This window comes from Asparagus officinalis, chromosome 1 (genome assembly GCF_001876935.1).
Source record: "Asparagus officinalis chromosome 1, Aspof.V1, whole genome shotgun sequence".
In the NCBI taxonomy this organism is placed as follows: domain Eukaryota; kingdom Viridiplantae; phylum Streptophyta; class Magnoliopsida; order Asparagales; family Asparagaceae; genus Asparagus; species Asparagus officinalis.
The window spans coordinates 102,401,041-102,420,895 of record NC_033794.1 but is presented as its reverse complement, the minus strand read 5'-3'; positions in this window follow the sequence as shown (position 1 = coordinate 102,420,895).

The window sequence follows — 19,855 nt, the reverse complement described above, 5'->3', positions numbered from 1 at the left end:
TCCGACATTTTTCCTTCAACATGAACAAAGAGAATTTTAGTGCATGGTATGATATACAATGGAATATATCACTAGTTTCAGATAAATAACTTGATGATAATTAACTACTATACATATTTACCTGGTGCTCCTCTTGGCCCCACAATATTATAAGTGCAGCTAAGTGCTCATGGTCAACCCTCTTATCTCGCTTGTAAATCCTCTCCCAGTTGTGAGTGAAACAATCAAAGCATTTCTTCTTTATCTCATGTCTCCACTCCCGAAGAGAATGCTTGAACTTTCCCTGGTATCCAAATAGAAATTCCCATCCTACGGGATTGTCTTCGATGTTGAAATATCTCTAAAAAATAAAATATAGTTAAGCATGGACAATTGACAGAATTGAAAAATAATTATGCTAAATATAAGAATTTACCCAACAATCTCGATATATACTCTCCAGGACATGAAATGGCTGCTCCCAAGCCTCGTAATAGGGATTCACATTATCACTCCTCCGTATCAAACATCCAAGGTATGAGCTGAAGTTATTAGCCCACTGTCCGGTTGGAATCCCATTATGTCCCCATCTCACAATTGCTCGAAAACCATCCGTTGGTAACTTTTTTTTTAAAGTCACTTCATTGGCATCCTTTTTTCTGGTAAAGTTTTTCTCCTACAAAGAAAAAAATAATAGATATATCAACACTTTTATTTAATCAATCTTAAGCTCTTAGAATTGATTATGTTTTTTTATTAATACAAATTTCAACATTCTGGAATTGATTATGTTTTTTTATTAATAGACTCGGAATTGATTATGTTTTTGATCAAATTCACCAAATCTTTGTCTGATTTCATTTTTTGCATCAGATAAAATCTCATCAATCTGTGGGGCCCATTCATCCAATCTTTTTTTCGCAAGCATGTATTTTTCAGTCTGCTTGAGTCTGTACCCCTCTGCACATGCTGGTAAGGGCCCGCGCTCAATCCCACGAATGTATGCTCGAAGTATAACTGGAGGATCTACATATAATGGTATGTGAGTCGGCTCTTCCTCACCCTCACCTATAAAAATAAAAGAAATAAATTATCATTGTGCATATATCATGAATAAAAATACGTAAGTTAAACTAAGTTATACCTGACATCTCTCCTGAACTCGGAGGCACTTCCTCAGTGGATTGGTCTTGACTGGGGTTAGCTTCGAATAACCTCCTGTTAATATTTTTAGACATCTGCAAGTTGAATAAACATACAAATTAATATAACATAGATGCAAATTAGCTTGGCGAAAATAAAAACAATATGTATTGTTGCGTTACTAAATTTTTCATTTCACATCAAGTTTGTAGGCATCTGCAAGCTGAATATACAAAATAAGATATTACATATTTATATCGTCCAAAAGGTAATTGAGATTCATCACTATCAATTTCTTTATCGAGATTGACAATTGTAAATCCAAATGGATCCTTTTGAGTCTTTGTAAAACACCAACGAATCATGAACATCATGTATTTATGTTCATTAGGACCACCATAGCCGTAGAATATCTCCACCACATCTTCCAACCTTCCATAATATGTCATATTATTTTCAACTGGATTCTGATCTCTTCTGTTTGAGAAACATTCCCGTGAGAAGGTAGCCATGACACCACTATTCTGGGTGACCTTCGTATCATCAACCTCCATTGTATGAAATTTATAACCGTTAACACGATACCCACCATATTGACATACAACATAGTAAGGCCGCTTCGCGTGAACCTTCACTTCTTCTGATATTTGATTATTAAGGACAAGTTGTTCCTGGATCTAAATATAAAAAATAAGAAAACTATTAAATCAATAATTTCAGTTTTTTTATCAAAAAACATACAAATATTGCTAAATTTAATAATACTTACTTCATTCTTCAACCAAGCAGGGAATTCCTTCATATGCCTTTCTCTAATGTCATGTACAGCTGTACTACCGGTAACTTCATTCTTAAGTTTTTCCTGATGTTGCCTATTAATGCAATAAATTTATTTATTATTGTCAAAATAAATATTAAAGATTAAATGGTATTCAAAACTCTTTTTAGATATTTTACCTCCGGTACTCCGAGAAGATTTCAAGATTATTTACTACGTATGCATGCGCTTAATCTAGCAATATGTTAGAATAATTTTTGTTCAATTCGCGAGGATAGAGAACTGTGTTATCCTTATTATCAACAGGTGCTTGAATTTCAATTTGTTCCCCTCTCATATAACGAGAGGCAAATAAGAGACACTCGGTTCTCACATAACTTTCAGCTATTGAATCTTCTGGTCGAGCTCTATTACGTAATTAGCGCTTCATTGAACCCAAATATCTAAAAAGGATAATTAATCAGATATATATGTAAAGATATTGACATTTAATAGATATAAATATTGATAGGTAACGATTAAAAGTATCTAAATACTAACCTTTCTATTGGATACATCCAACGATAATGGACTGGTCCTGCTATTGCAGCCTCCTCCGCGAGATGTTGTGTAAGATGAACCATTATTGTGAAAAAAGATGGAGGAAAGAGCATCTCCATTTCACACATTGTTTCTGAAATAATTTCTCCAAGTTTCTCAAAGTCACGGTCGTCTATAACTTTAGAACAAAGCTTTCTGAAAAATCCACAAAAATCAATAATAACCTTCATTGTTTTTTTATCTTGCATAGTACTACGTAGTGCCACGGGTAGCAGTTGATGAAGAAGCATGTGTTAATCATGAGTTTTAAGTCCTAATATTTTCCTTTCTTGCACCTGGACATTGTTCGATATGTTTGCGGAGTAACCCTCTGGTAACTTTATTGATTTGAGGACTTGACAAAATATTTGCATCTCAACTTTCGACATCATAATACGAGACGCAGACAATTCTAATCTGTCATTTCTGATAATTTTTGGCTGCAGTTCCTCTCTAATGTTCAAAGCAGTTAGATCTTGACGAGCTCGTAGATCATCCTTTGATTTATTAGCATCTTGCAACAGTGTGTACAAAAGATTATCACAAATATTTTTTCAATGTGCATAACGTCCAAGTTGTGACGTATTCTTAACTCTTTCCAATAGGGGAGTTGAAAAAAAATGCTGAATTTTGTCCATCCTGAAGGTAATTTTACGACTTCAGCCCCATCACTCACCACTTGTGCTTGTCTCTTTCGTTTTGGTATCCTTTTGTTAATACGCAAGTTCCTTACTCCAAGTAAATCTTCTTTTGAATAGCGCTTCTTTCCAAACCTGACGGCAGGGAACATCTCAAGCAAATGTACAATCTGATCCCCACGTAATGGACGCGGAGCATCTCTCTTCTCAACAGTATCATCAAAAAACTTGCTCCATTTTTTGGTTCTGTACCTGTGTTTTATGTTCAACCACCTTCTATTAAACCAATAACAAAACTTTCGACTGTGCTGCAGATAAAGACCTTTGAATTCTGGACCACACACTGGACATGCATATGTTCCCTTTGTAGACCAACCTGAAAGATTCGCATAGGCTGGAAAATCATTAATTGTCCATAGTAAAATAGCACGTAGTCTGAAAGACTGCTTTGCATGAGTATCATAAGTCATAACCCCTTCAGTCCAGAGTTGTTTTAACTCATCAATTAGCGGTTCTAAAAACACATCTATGTCATTGCCTGGTGCATGCTTGCCTGGTATCAATAATGAAAGTATCATATACGGTTGTTTCATGCAAAGCCAAGGTGGTAAGTTGTAAGGCGTTAATACCACAGGCCATGTAGACCAACCAGAACTCATTATCCCAAATGGATTGAATCCGTCGCTAGACAAACCTAGTCTAACATTCCTGCACTCATTCGCAAACCAAGGAAAAGTTCTATCCATATGCTTCCACGCCTCTGCATCAGCCGGATGTCTGATTTTACCATCATCAGTACGTTCTTCCATGTGCCACCTCATTTGCTTAGCAGTGTCTTTATTCATATACAACCGTTTTAGCCTTGGTATTAAGGGAAAATGACGCAGGACCTTTGCTGGAATCTTCTTTTGCTTAAGCATAGACCTTGTTGTCCCATGTGTTGAATAATTTTTGCGTTGTACCCACCGTGATACTCCACAAATTGGACACTCCTGAAGATCTTTTTTATCTTTATAGTAGAGGATGCAATCATTAGGGCATGCGTCGATTTTATTGTAATCAAGTCCTATAACGGAAACAATCTTCTTTGCGTTATCATAATTTTCTGGTATGCTCTCTTTTCCATTTGGAATGACTTTTCTCAGTAACACAAGCAACATATTAAAATATTTATCTGCCATTCCACTAAGAGACTTTATACGTAAAAGACGCAGCATAAATGATAACCTGGTGAACTCGGTGCAACCCTCGTACAGATCATTTTCATTGTCGTCTATTAATTTTATTATCTGCGCCAGCTCTTCATGATCAGTCACGCCTCCAGCATTTCCTGACTCGTCAGCATCCTCGGCATAATCAGATTGATTTATATTAGGAACTGTTAACATATCCGCGAGCATCGTATGTGTATCATCTATTCTCGTATCATCTATTCTTGAAGCGGAAGTACCGATATCCGCCATCAGTTCCATTTCTTCAAGACATCCTTCCCCATGAAACGTCCAAATTTGTACTCCTCATGGAATCCTGATATTAAGTGTTTCTGTAAATCACTTTTATCCACCAACGCCCTATTTTTACACCAGCAGCATGGACAATACACGACATCACTATTAAACTTCCATGGGTCTGCCAAGGCGTACTGTATGAATTGATTTATTCCATCCTTATATCGACTATCCCTCAATCTATCAATACGAGGAATATCGATCCATGATTTGTCGGGAACTATCTTCATAGATCTGTATGATATTAAGCATAATTAGGTAATGCTAATTTTTATTAGTAACGCATCAAATTAAAGGTTGCATGATATTAACTTTCTTCACGACATCAGGAAAATTTTAATTATAATAATCTCGGAGGAAAAATTACCAGAACATAAATTATGTGGGAGTAAAATCTAACGCTCATATTTGAAATAAGACAATTTAACGGCTGTCGTAGGAAATGGACCTATCCCATTAGGAATATAGTAGTGTCTACAACTACCTTTCTATACTTTAAGCGTATTTATTTCTTGAAAATTTCGGCAGCACCTCCTGCAGTTCTCCGAGTACACTGTGCGGATGTTATAATGCGTATCAATCATCGATAATAGATCAATTATAGATCGATACGCAAAACAACATACGCTTATTGTACACGGAGAACAATGCGGTACGTGTTATCAATAATAATTATTGCATGTATATCATGCTCCTAACATAAATCACGTTATTCTCTTTAGTTGTAAAAAGTATTTTCACATCCAACTAGAATTACGTGAGTTTATATCAGAAGAGATTCACATCCAACATTATTAGACGGGAAACTAGGGGTAACGACTTTCAATTCATAAATCATGATATATAACACAATAAAACTTGTAATTACCTACAAGAGAATAAATTAACCAAATGAAAACAATATGGTGTAGTATGCTTGATACAGTCTCACCAGTCAAAAGAAATGATCATTAAAGAGGAAAAGGCAGGTCTTCAAGGAAATTATAGAATTTATAATAACATTGCTGAGTGTTTTTAGAATAAATATATACCTAGTTGCGTAAATGAAAACAATATCCCTGAAAATATGCCTTTATCTTTTTTGTTGTATACATTGTTGTAGCCTACAAGTACAATGGTTATATATATTTCTTTCTTTAGTTTCAGACCTTTTGAGAGGAAAAAGCTAGCAGTGGCGTGATCTTTCCTCTTTTCTTTTTGACAAAACGGGTGTCTTCGCAAATTATTAACGCAGTGAGTTACTCAAGAGACATGGATATAATTATTGAAAATGCATAACAAAAGTGATCTCATGTAAGAATTGAAGTTATATATTTCTTGAACTTTTAACAAGAACAATAAATAGATGCATTTTGTTTGATTATGCATTTTACTCAAAAATAGCTTGAAAATTATTCCTACCAAATTAGTTAGAATACTATTGTAAATGAATGAGACCCCCTGCCTAATTCCTCTGTCCGAGTCCATAAGATCCTACTGGCTTTAAATAAGTTTGCATACATTAAAACCCATCAATTAATATCCAATTTTCAACTGAAAAATCAAACAAGAACCAAAAATTACCACTTAGATCTCCTGCAATCCAAGAAAACGTAAGCCTCTCTTGGACCTCCTGCAATGCAATCCAAGAAATCAAATCTCAGATTAGAAACAACAACAAAACCTAAATTCACAGCAAAAAAATTATAAAAAATTTATAAAAAAAACAAGGAATCATACGCGACTCGAGAGAATATGACAGAGCTCAGGCGAACCCTCTGTTCGAGTCAGGTCGGGGGTGGTGCAGCGGTCGATGGTGCAGTGGTCGGTGGTTCAACGGCCGCCGGTGGAGTCGAAGAGGGGGAGGGGAAGGTGATGGCTCGGGCAAGGCCGGCCTCGAGGGCGAGGAGATCGCCGGCGCCGAGTCGAAAAACTGAGAGTGGGGAAGTCGTTCGCTGAGCTGAGCGACGGCAAATGAAAACTTAGGGTTTTTCTCCGATGAAAATTACAACGCATTTATATAACCACATCGCTGACGGGAAGCCCGTCAGCGATGTTTTAACCCGTCAGCGATGTTTTCATCGCTGACGGCAGAGAAGAAACGCTGACCGCAACGTCGTTGACGGGAATTCCCGTCAGTGATATAAACAACGCTGACGGGGAATTCCCGTCAGCGATGTTGCCGTCAGCAATAGTCCTATTTCCACTAGTGAGTTATTGCGTTTCCAAAGTTCTTAGCTATTCTATGGAGGGTTTCCCCCCCTTTAATCTAAGGTTCTTTTTTCCTTTATTTGAGTTTTTAGAATGTTCTATTGCGTATGCTGTTTTTTCAGGAAAAGAATATTAGTTAAAATGCACAAATAAAAGGTAAATAAATTCCTTTTTTATTATTTCGAATAAAAAATAAACATAAAAAATTGTCATGCAACTCTTATGTGAACATAACCAAGACAAAGTTTCATGTCATTCATGTTGGTGTTCACTACTCATTAGTAATGCTGGTTTCGCAAGCTGTTGAGCTCTAACGGTATCACTGGTATCCACAAAAACTTTTTTAATTTATAAGGACTTTTAGTGACTTACATCAAGAAAGAGGCAAGCAATTGAATGCAGCATGAAGAGGGAATTAATGGGGGTAAATAGGACTGTAGCATATAAACACAAGGAAGTGGACATCCTCGTGTAGTGTCCCCCTCTCTTTAGAGCTCTTCTACAGTACTCACATGTCTGTCCCTTTCCACTCAACCCCACATGCTCTCTCTTTCCTCTTTCAACATGAAATTTGTCTTAACAATCCTTAACTTTGTGTATATATATAATATATATGATTTGTTAGAAAAAAAGAGGGGAGAGTAACTTGCAAGGATGCTGTACTATATTTTTTCTATTTTTTTTTCTTAAATTTTTAGCATAGAGTTAGGCTTATGTTTCGGCGGTAATCTATATGAAATCTTATAATCATTGCTAATCACAGGGGGTTTGTTTATATTCTAACATCAGTTAATTACATTCTGACATTAGTTAACTTAAGAGTTAATTACTAATACATTGTTGGCTATACCAAGGTAACAACATAATAAGATATTCATCTTCGTTATATGTACCTTGGCATGTGGGTGTCATGTGATATTAATATGTCGTAAAGACATCCACTAACATGCCTAATATTTTCTTATAAGTGTTGATCGTACATTAATACAGTACAAGTTTAGATAATAAATTAAAGATAACTCTTTAAAAAATAAAATAAAATCAAGAGATCCTACTGCTAATAAAATATTTTTGGGATAGTAAATGACTGTGCTCTATAGTAAAAAGAGTGTATCTTTTCGTTTTTCTATGCAGACTTGTAAATTCACAAAATTTTAAAGTTAGAACCTGTACTCTTTAATGCAGTTATTCCTAATTTGACAGCAACAAAATCAAACAGGAAAATGTTCAAAAATAGTTTGAAATTTGATAGTATACGATAATATTGGAATTTGCCATAAAAGAGACAGTGGTGGACATCAATAGAGAAAGCAAAGCCATGGATTTTTTCTGATAGCATATAATTGAGAGACATTCATCAAGTGGCACATGAGGTTGATATTTTAAAGAGTATTATTTGGTTTTGTGGTTAATTAAAAATTGGTTCACGAGTTGGGACCAGCTGCTCTTTAGTCATTATAACATGCTTCTATCCTTTTAATCAAATTCTCTTGTTTGCCTCCAAAAAGAAGGTTTCACTAGATAATTCTTTTATTGATAATATGGAAAACCCTTACAATTTTGTTACTCTTTTGGGGGTAAATATTCGAGAAAATTTCCAACACGTCATATTAAAATTGTCTTAATTTAGAAATATTATATATAAACAACATTGAGCCACTCAAAATAAAAATTCATCCATAATTCCTATTTCCTAGCCCGGATGACAAGAGCTATACAAGAAGTATCAGGACTGAAAAAATATAGTGGGTCTGCTAGAATGGTTGTATGACTTTTCTAGATGGATATGAGGCATATGCCCTAAATTTCTAGGTTTTTTTTTTGAAATGGTTGAGTCCTCCTACTGGTGCAATGGCTCATTGAAACTATATATTAATCTCTATCTATATCTATATCTATACTACATAAAAAGGGGATTGAGGTGTTAAAACTTTTAAATTTTCTTTTTTGCACTCTCAAATTTTGATAAATTCTAACTATGCTATTATCTCTAATAAATATTTCATTAAATAAATATAACCTCTTATTAATTATACAGCTCCTCACCTTCCTAAATAATTATAATTATCAATAATATTATGACTATTATTTTTAAAAAATAATATAATAAAATACTTATAATATAAGTACACACAATTATTAGTAGCAATCAATTAAAATTAATATAATATATTTATGAATTATAATAAAATATTATAATTAATAGTATAAATAGAATAATATACTAGTAAGTAGTATTGAGAATTATACTATAATTCAATGAGTAATAAAATAAATAAAATAAATATTTATTCGCATAAACAATGTAGATATTCAAATAATATCACATCTATTATGAATTACACTATTTATTTAGTATTATATTATTAAATAAATTAAATAAATTTAACATTATTTGTAGAGTACTTTCTCAAAGATTATTACATTATACTTAATAATCTATACTTGCGAATGATTGAAAACTAACTTTTTTACAAAAAAATATTTAATATTAATAAAAATACTATTAATTGTTAATGATAGGATGATAAAAATTTATGAAATACTTACATTACTAAATTGTTTAAGAGCATAATTAAAAAAATTAAATTAGATAAATATTTTATAGTATATAGGTAGCATAAATTGTTTGCGTCAGAAATCAGTTTATTTGTAGAATCCATTATAAGTCGTTTATCGATTACAGATTCAAAAGTGAGCCTTTTTATAAGACTTCCTTACACAAATGAAAACAAACAAATGAGATCTCCTAGAAACACACACAAAGATCGTTTATCGATTGCTGCTTGTGTAGGATTTTTGCTTGTGCCGGGGACGCGTAATAAATGAGATCAAACATTGGACGAGACAAGAAGAAAAACACCTGTGTCGACTCGGACTTCAGATTAGGAAAGAGTCCGTTTGGTTATTTCCTTTTTGGTTAGGAAAGAGTCATTTTGGTTATTTCCTTTTAGATTAGGAAAGAGTTTCTTTTTGGTTATTTCCTTTTAGATTCAGACTTCTTTTTATTAGAGTTAGGATAGATTTAGTTGGCGATAAATAATAGTTCTTTTTGTAAATCAAGTAATTAACTTTTAATTATTCAATCAAGAGATTGTTCTCCATTGTTTTTCTTCTCAAGTTTGAGAAACCCAGGGCTTGTGGATTCAAGCTTGTTTTCTACCTGCTATTGTCAGGACTCGTTGGTATCAAAACGATATCCGATCGGCCTCCCCATTTCTACGTCTGCGTCAAGTGGTATCAGAGCTTCAGCTTCAACATCTTCGGCAATGGCAGGTGACGGCAAGAAGGAGTTTTCTCTATAGGATCTTTCCACGAGGACAGATTCTATGGAAGGAAGATTTGGCACGTTGGAGTTCGGAGCTTCCGTCCTACGTCTCTGCTCCCCACTCTTAGGGAGAAATCTACTATCACACCGGGTTTTTAACGTTCACCCGAAAATGTTTACACCACACAATATCGATTTTTAATGCTTACCGATCAACGTTCACAATCTCACAATGTAACTACACAAATCCCACCTGGCCTCTCACGTGTCTCCCTCAAGTGTTAGGAATTACAACCTACCTCTAGGCATTACCATCTACCCTACCTCTTGGGACCGACCACGTCTTTCACATCTACACTTCTCTTGGTATATTTGTGCAATACAAAGCGAATCCTCACAATTAAGCTCTCTACAACAAATGGTTGATCTCTAAACAAGGTGAGAACTTAATTAAGCACAACTCAAAGTTACAATCTCTCATAACCCCAATTATACTATATATGAAAATACTAAAAGCTCAAGTGGGTGTGTGTAACAATGAGATTTAATAAAACAAACTAAACTCAAATAAACCTAGCTTTAAGGAAATGAAAATCAAACAAATAAATAGCTAGATAAGAGTTTAAAAATTCTTCTCTGAAAAACAAGATGGAATGACGAAGATTTAAGCTCAAACAATAAAGATGATCTCCTCCACTTGTGAAAACTTCTTCACAAACCAAACAAACACTAAAACAAACTTTAAACCCTTGTAAAACTTGTTTTAAACACTTATTGGATTAGTTTTTGGCCTGAGGTATGAGGGGTATTTATAGAGACCCCAAAATACAAGAAAAACAAAGCAAAAAGACCAAAAACCCAAAACAAGACAAGACTAAAAAAAACTAGCAATTACAGCATCAGTCGACTGACGATTTTCATCAGTCGATTGATGAGTTGACTGTTAGAGGTATTTTTTAGCTCATCAGTCCACTGATGATATTTATCAGTTGACTGATGGATCATCAGTTGATTGGTTAGTCGACCAAAATAAAATAGAAACTTTTTGTTGATTCTAAGCTTATTCTTCAGTCGACATATCAGTCGACTGATGTCATCAGCCGACTTACCAGTCGACTGATAACATGTTATGAACCTGAATCAAATAGTAAAACTGATTTTTGAAGTGCCTTTAAACATAGCAAATAAATTCTAAAAAATGTAAAACTTTGGAAAATCATTGTAAACATGTAAATGAACATGTTACAAAAATAATTTTTGGAATTGTACTTCACATTTGTGAAAACTCATAATTTTCAAAACAAGTCCAAAACAGGAAAATACAACAATACTTGTTTTTGATATTTTAGCTAAACCATGTTTTGAAACTATACAAAATAATTTTATAGACTTAATAAAAAATGTATACAGTGAATGTTTAGTCTATAAACAATAATACATTATTTTCACAAAAATGTATATATAATACAAAACACATTTGTTTTTCCAAAAACAATAGAATATGAAACATGAAAGTATATATGAATATAAATATTGTTTCATATCTACAAAGCTAAACCAAAACAAAACAATAAATATGAAATATATAATTTCATATTTATATAAACATAACCTAAACTATTTACCCAAGCAATGATCTTTATCTTCAATAAGCTCTTCTTGGTAAACTTACGGATGAAGCTTGAACTTGGATCTTCAACTTGAATTGCAAGGCTTCATACCGATATTTCCGCCAACTTCCATTGGATATGGTCGTGAATGCTTGATTCCATCCATCCTCCAACGTATTGTTTACCTTGAATAAATACAAAATACAAATACTAGACAAACATCATTAGAAGTAAACTGTTTGTAAATCATCATCAAAACAAAAGGACCCAACAATATTTTCCTTTTTGATGATGACAAATAATTTACAAAAAGATATATATGCATGAAAGGAATTGAATATGCAAATTATAATTATCATGCATATAAGTAAAAAAGAATATACTCACAATCTTTCTCTCCCTTTGACAACATCAAAAAAGGAAAAATAAAAGAATAAAGAGAGCGAAAGCCCCCCTACAAATAAGCATGGGTGAGTATAAAAAAATAAAAAGATATAGGGATTGCTCCCCCTATCAAAATGCCGTATGAAGTATATGCAATAAAGATCATGGAAAACATGTGATCAAGCATAAATATAAAATATGCTAAACATAACTCACATACAACAAACAATTGAGAACACGTGTAGATATATCATTATAAAATAGCGTGTCTCAAGACACAAGCCAAAAACAAAATAGATTTATGAAATCAAAAGAAAAAAAGAACATGAGAACCATGCAAAAAAGTATTCAAATAAAAACAAATCACTCAAATAAAATCATAAATTACAAGTAAATCACATAAAAACAAATCAATACCAATTTTCGAATAAAAGGTAAGAGAGGCAACTATATCAAGCCATTTAGCTTGTAACAACCCTTATAAACATTTTAGCACGCGGTAAATATGATTTGGGAAATAAACACCCAATAAATCCGGGGGTTATATAAACACAAACCTCTCATCAAAATCGAAACTAATAATCATGAAAACAAAAGAATTGATTAAAGAAAAATTATTTTCATATTCAAAAATTTCAAAGCATAATTTTCAAAACTAAGAAAAAGAAAAGAAAAACTAAAAATCTTGGTTTAAAAAATCAAACTTGTTTTGGTACCTAATTATTCTTGGTACCAAAGGATTTAGAGACATGACCCTATCATGAAAGCTCAATGTCCTAGGGTTATGAACCCTTTTGGACGCATGTGGTGCACTAACACGATCAAAACAATAATCACTCAAATAACCCTTCCGATTACAATATGTACAATGGAAAGGAAGCATTTGCTTATGTTGACCATTAACAGGTGCATGTGGAACATTTGTAAACAAATGTAAATTATTTGAAGCTCTTTGTAAATGTGAAACATTATCAAAACAAAACTTTCTTAAGTGGCCAAATCTACCACAAATATTACATTTAAAAATATGTGGTCTACTAGAAACATTTGGCAAACTAGATTTTCTTTTTAAATCAAAATAATATTTAGCCAAATGACCAAAATAACCACAATGATCACACTTAAACACACTAGCATGCTTAGGATAAACTTCAGGTGCATGTAAATGTATGTGTGATGAAGAAACTAAATGGGATGCACAAGGAGAATTAATATTCTTGTGTTTGTGTCCATCATAGCAAAATTTAGAAATATGGTATTTTCGACCGCAAATTAAACACTTGTAAACTTTGCTATGTGTGTATAATGAGTGGATGATTTTAGTTTAGACTTGGCACACATATCCACAAACTTCTTATGATTATCAATGCATGTGTTTAAGGTTAAATCTAAACAAGATATGTGGTTTTTAACATGATTCAACTCATTATTAGGTACAACATCATTGATAATGGAAGTAGAGCGTGTATGGATATTCTTAAAAGAACCGAATTTATTTCTAATGCATTCTACTTCTATCATGGCATCATTATTAGCATGAGTTAGGCTAGAGATAGACGAGCTCAAATTTTTATTTTCCAAATTCAACATATCATTATTTTCTTTAAGTGTAACATTCTCTTTAGCAATGATATCAAATTTGGAACCTAACAACTCATGATCGGATTTTAATTCTACATGCTTTCTTTTAAGGTTAATAAAATTATTTTACAATTTTTTGTAGGCATGCGCTAATCTATCATATGCACAAGCGAGTTTATTAATAGATGGATCATCATCAGATTCCGAATTGCTTACCACACTAGGGTTATCGCCTAATGGACATGTGCATAATGCTCCAATAGAACTTGTGCAGGAAGCCGCCAAAGCTCGTCGGATCGCCTCCAAGTTTCCTTGATGCGCTTCTAATAATTTCCACAATGTATAAGCGCTATCAAAAGAATCAAGATTGTTAGACATTGATGAATAAAATACATTTAATAAAAATTCTAACACAAATCTGTTCATAGTAAACATCTTTTTATTATGTTTGCTCCACTTGGATTTCTCCAACGTGGGCACAATATAAGCAGAATTAATAACTTCCCATAAATCGATATTTTTAGATTGAACAAATATTTTAAATCTAAAATATCATTGAGCATAGGGGAAATCATTGAATTTAGGAGCAACACTAGGATCATAGCCTAAACAAGATGCAACATGCATATCCATAATATAAAATATATACAAGTAAGATACAAATAATCTCAAAACTAGATTAGCACAAAAGATAACTTGGATCTTTCGGGGGGGGGGGGGGGGGATAGGATTTATGCTAATCTAATCTGATTTATGCCAATTAAAAACTTATTAACAAGTTATCCTAGCAAATATGATATGTAACAAGATATATGTGCAAGGATAAGCAATATAAACAAAGAGTAAAATAAACTAACTACAAATATGACAGGGTAATATACACAAAGAGTAATAGATAATGGCGATATAAGCAATTAGCATAAATATAAATGAACGCCAATGCAAATTCAAACACAATCAAATGATCATAGAGTTCAGACATTCAGTCCTACGTCTCCGCTTCCCACTCCCGAGGAGAAATCCACTATCACACCGGGTTTTTAATATTCACTCGAAAACGTTTACACCACACAATATCAGTTTTTAACGCTCACCGATCAACGTTCACAATCTCACAATATATCTATATAAATCCCACCTCAAGTGTTGGCCTCTCACGTGTCTCTCTCAAGTGTTAGGAATTACAACCTACCTCTAGGCATTACTACCTACCCAACTCCTCTTGGGACCGACCACGTCTCTCACCTCTACACTCCTCTTGGTATATTTGTGTAATACAAAGTGAATCTTCATAATTAAGCTCTCTACAACAAATGGTTGTTCTCTAAATAAGGTGAGAACTCAATTAAGCATAACTCAAAGTTACAATCTCTCACAACTCTAATTATACTATGTATGAAAATACTAAAACTCAAGTGTGTGTGTGTGTGTGTGTGTGTGTGTGTGTGTGTAACAATGAGATTTAAAAAAACAAACTAAACTCAAATAAATCTACCTTTATGGAAATGAAAATCAAACAAATAAACAGCTAGATAAGAGTTTAGAAATTCTTCTCTGAAAAACAAGATGGAGAGATGGAGATTTAAGCTCAAACAATGAAGATGATCTCCTCCACTTGTGAAAACTTCTTCACAAACCAAACGAATACTAAAACAAACTTAAAAAAACTTTAAACCATTGTAAAACTTGTTTTAAACACTTCTTGGATTAGTTTTTGGTCTGAGGTATGAGGGGTATTATAGAGACCCCAAAACATAAGAAAAACTAAGCAAAAATACAAAAAACCCAAAACAGGATAAGATTGGAAAAAAACTAGCCATTACAACATCAACCGACTGACGATTTTCATCAGTCGACTGATGGTTTTCATCAGTCAACTGATGAGCTGACTGTTAGAGGTATTTTTAGCTCATAAGTCGACTAACGATATTTATTAGTCGACTGATAACTCATCAGTCGATTGGTTAGTTGACCAAAATAAAATAAAAACTTTTTGTTAATTCTAGGCATATTCTTTATTCGACACATCAGTCGACTGATGTCATCAGTCAACTTACCAATCGACTGATAACAGGTTATTAGCCTGAATCAAATAGTAAAACTAATTTTTGAAGTACCTTTAAAATTAGCAAATAAATTTCAAAAAATATAAAACTTTGGTAAATCATTGTAAACATGTAAATGAACATATTCCAAAAAGAATTTTTGGAATTAAACTTCACATTTGTGAAAAATCATCATTTTTCAAAACAAGTCCAAAACGTGAAAATACAACAACACTTGTTTTTGATATTTTAGCTAAACCATATTTTAAAACTTTACAAAATGATTTTATAGACTTAATAAAAGATGTATACATCGAATTTTAAGTCTATAAACAATAATACATTATTTTCACAAAAATGTATATATAATACAAAACACATTTGTTTTTCCAAAAAAACATTAGAATATGAAACATGAAAGTGTATATGAATATAACTATTGTTTCATATCTATAAAGGTAAAAAAAAACAATAAATAAGAAATATATAATTTCATATTTATATAAACATGATAACCAAAACATGTATGTATATATATATAACTATATATCTATTCATTTATACAAATAGGAGGATCAAAAGAATAACTGTTCATGTTACAGTAAATGCTACAGTAGCATTTACCATAGCGTTATCACTGCAGCAAAATAGGATACAGACAGCTGTAGCATTTTTTTTGAAAAAATACTGTAGCACACGGGAATATTGCAACATTTTAAAAAAACTGTAGCGGAGGAGGGAACTGTAGCGATTCAAAAATTACTGTAGAATAAAATTGGGATAACTGTAGCAAGGGAAAAAAAAAACAAAATGTCATGCTTTGCACGGTGTTCACGACTAGTATACATAGAAAACAAAATGTATGTGTGCGTATGTGATATTGAGCTTAGAGTACATAACACATATAATATAAAATCTAAACTATTTACCCAAACAATAATCTTGATCTTTAATAAGCTCTTCTTAGTAAACTTACCGATGAAGCCTGAACTTGGATCTTCAACTTAAATTGTAAGGCTTCATGCCGATATTTCCGCTAACCTCCATTAGATATGATCGTGAATGCTTGATTCCATCCATCCTCCAACATATTGTTTACCTAGAATAAATAGAAAATACGAACACTAGATAAATAATATTAGAAGTAAATTATTTGTAAATCATCATCAAAACAAAAGGACTCAACAATAACATGGCTCTCAAGACGGAAAGATTAGCCTCCAAGGCGTTACCTTTCAGGCAAGCCGAGCATGGAGGTTAGGTCGAGAAGACGAGAGGTGAGTTGGTTGGGCAAAGGACGACTGATCGGCCTGTTCCTCTACGGTCGATAACTCAACTGTTGGCCTTCTTGTTTTGATGATGATTTACAAACAATTTACTACTAATGTTGTTTTTCTAGTGTTTGTGCATTCTTATGTATTGTAGACAAACAACGTAGTTGGAGGATGGATGGAATAGAGCTTCAACGATGATATCCAATGGAGGTTGGCGGAATGTCGGTGAAGCCTTGCTATTCAAAGTTCAAGATCCAAGTTAAAGCTTCATCCGAGAGATTACCTAGAAGAGCTTATTGAAGATCAAGATCTAGCTTGGGTAATTTAGTTTAGGGTTTATATTATGTGTGTTTAATACGTTAAGCTTAATATCTATACACACACATTTTATTGGTTTCTTCGTATATATATATATATAGTTATATATATATAAGTTTTGGTTTCTATGCATATATATAGTTATATATATACATACATATGTTTTTGAGTTTTTATGGTTATATATATGAAATTATATATTTCATATTTTCTATTGTGTTTTTGAAAACATTGCATAGAATATGCAATTTTGTGAAAATATTGTATTCTTAGTTTATAGACTTCAATATCAGTTTATACATGTTTTACTAAGTCGATAAAAACATTTCACAAAGTTTCAAAAGTTGGTTTATGTCAAAACATCAAAATTCAAGTATCTCATATTTTCATGTTTTGGACTAGTTTGTAAAATAATGATATTTTTCATTTGGGAAGTCCTTTTTGATAACCAGTCATTGTAGCATGTTTATTATCATGTCTACAATCATTCCCCAAAGTTTTACATTTTTTGGAATTTATTTGATATTTTTAAACAGTGTTTTAAAATCAGCAAAACATGTTTTTCATATGTCAGATTTCGGTCGACCGCACCGGTCGACCGATCATTTGTTCATTTCTTACTATGCGACAGAGAGTCTGTCGGTCGACCGGTCCGGTCGACCGAAAGCTCCATCGGTCGACCACACCGGTCGACCGACGAAGTCTCTGCCTGTTTTTTGTTTTTCAGACCTGCTCGCGGTCGACCGGATTTTTCCGTCGGTCGACCGAAATTCTCCATCGGTCGATCGACAGAATTTTCGGTCAACCGCCAATAGAGCCGTTGTCTCCTAACGGCTATTTCTGAGCTGAGTTGTATGGGGCTGTTTTGTCTTTTTGCTTGGGGTTTTTGGCTGAGTTGTGAGAGGGTATAAATTCCCCATTGTCTTCAACTCTCAATGTATCTAAGAATGTTTTAAAGAGAGTTTTAAAAACAAGTTTAAGGAGTTTTGTTTAAGGGTTTAGTGTTTGAGAGTTTTAAAAACAAGTTTAAGGAGTTTTGTTTAAGGGTTTAGTGTTTGTTTAAAAAGCTTTTAAGCATTTACAAAAGTTTGATTTGTGGAGCAAATTTCACAAGAGCAAGTGGAGATCATCCTTGGTGTTTGAGCATTCATTCTTCTCCCTCTCTCTTGTCATCTATAGAGAAGTTTTCTTAAACTCAATTCTAGCATTTTATAAGTTTGTTCTTAATTTCATAAGCTATCAATTCTAGCATTTTATAAGTTTGTTCTTAATTTCATAAGCTAGATTTCATATTGAGTTTATATTGTTAGGATATATCATATTGTATATTGCTAGGATATATCATATTGTATAGGATATATCATATTGTATATTGCTAGGATATATCATATTGTATATTGCTTATCCTAGCTCATATATATTATTGCATTTCATACTTGCTATTATCCTAGCTCATATATATTATTGCATTTCATACTTGCTAGGATAACTTATTAATTAGTTTTAATTGGCATTTAATCGGATTAGATTAGCATAAGACCCTAATCACCCCCCCCTCTAGGGTCTAACAATTGATATCAGAGCTTGGTGCTCTTTGATTTAAAGGTCTAACCGCCTTGAGTTAAAGATCCAAGTTATTGTATTTGTGCTAATCTAGTTATGATTACATTTGTCTTGCTTGCATATTTTCATATATATATATATCATGAATATAAATGTATTTCGTTTAGGCTATGAATCAAATGTTGCTCCTAAATTCATTAATTTTCCCTATGCTCAATGGGCTTCTAGATTTAAACTATTTATTGAATCTAGAAATATCGACTTATGGAAAATTATTGATTGTGCTTATATTGTGCCCACATTGGAGAAATCCAAGTGGAGCAATCATGATAAGAAAATGTTTTCAATGAACAAGCTTCTGTTAGAATTTTTGCTTAATGCTTTTGACTCATCCTTTTCTAACAAATTTGTTCATTTTGATAGTGCTTACAAACTTTGAAAATTTATTGAAGCACATCAAGGAGACTTGGAGGCAATCCGACAAGCTTTGGAGGATTCTTCTTCAAGTTCATACGGAGCATCATGCACTCGGCCACAAGAGGATAACTCTTGTGTAGTAAGCGATTCCGATTCCGATAATGATATCATGCACTCGGCCACAAGAGGATAACTCTTGTGTAGTAAGCGATTCCGATTCCGATAATGATTTATCCATTGATGAACTCGCTTGTGCATATGATAGATTATCTCATGCCTATACTAAATTGCAAAATAATTTTATTGATCTTAAAAGCAAGCATATTAGTTTAAAATCCGATCATGAGTCGCTAGCTTCCAAACTTGATATTGTTGTTAAAGAGAATGCTATTTTAAAAGAAAACAATGAGTTGTTAAATTTGGAAAATAATAACATGTCTTCATCTATTGCTAGCTTAACTCATGGTAATAATGATGCCATGATAGAAGTAGAAACTATTAGAAATAAGTCTAGTTCGTTTAAAAATGATCATGTTTCATCTACTTCTATTTCCAATGCTTGTATGCCTAAAAATGAGTT